This window comes from Arachis ipaensis, chromosome B08 (genome assembly GCF_000816755.2).
Source record: "Arachis ipaensis cultivar K30076 chromosome B08, Araip1.1, whole genome shotgun sequence".
Classification (NCBI taxonomy): Eukaryota; Viridiplantae; Streptophyta; class Magnoliopsida; order Fabales; family Fabaceae; genus Arachis; species Arachis ipaensis.
Window position 1 is genome coordinate 9385758 of NC_029792.2, and position 1021 is coordinate 9386778.

Consider the following 1021-nt stretch of genomic DNA (forward strand, 5'->3'; position numbering starts at 1 on the left):
TTGTTAGAAATTAGTTTTTATTTTGTTGAATATTAATATTTAAAATGTATTTTAAAGTGTAAAAAAATATTTAATTCGCATATTGTATATTGTCAAAATAATGACACATATCTAATAAAATAATAACACATATCTAACATATACTCTATGTATTGTCAGAATAATAATATGTGTTTAACATAAATCTTACGTATTGTAACACGCACTTTTATATATTAACTTTCTACCTACAAAATATATCCACATATAATTATACTAAATAATTTTATATTTACCAAAAAAAATATCAATATATTTTGCATATAAAAAAAATTAACCCACGTTTGTTTTTAATAATATATTTCAAAAGAGAGAAAAAAAAATACATAAAGGCCTAGGTACAAGCCAAAAAGTTCTGTCGGTTCCTATCGATGCTTAAGGAATATTATGTGATGACCAAGGATCAGAAATTGCAAAAACGAGAAAAAAATAAATAATAAATAAAAAGATTCCATGACCATAGATTATCATCAAAATATATAAACAACAAACACACACAAGCTAGCATGAATTAAGATTAATTTACTTAGAACCAAGCAAGAATAACTTAAAATGTTTACTATGTGATAAGGTAGAATTCACAGTAGCATATTATGACAAATTGGTCAAAGCTTGAAGCCAAAATTAAAACCTAGCATAAAAGCCATGTTATTCATGATGATATTTAGCCCCACCGTAGTTGTTGTCATGAAAGCAACATTTAAGCATGATGATAATAAGTGAGAGTTCAAACTTCAAATCTCTCCAATGCTTCCCCACATAGTACTTACATGCATCTTCTTTTTTTTTTTTCTTTGTTTTTTAATCAAAGATAAGACTCAAATTTGCGACCTTTTAATTGAGTACGAAGAGATTATGCCATTTAAATTATAATTTATTGGCTATTTACATGCATCTTTGCAGGCACGTATTATAGGAGTAATAATGTAATCCAAAACAAAAATATTACATGTTAAAATTTTCTCTTTTTGAAATTAATAAA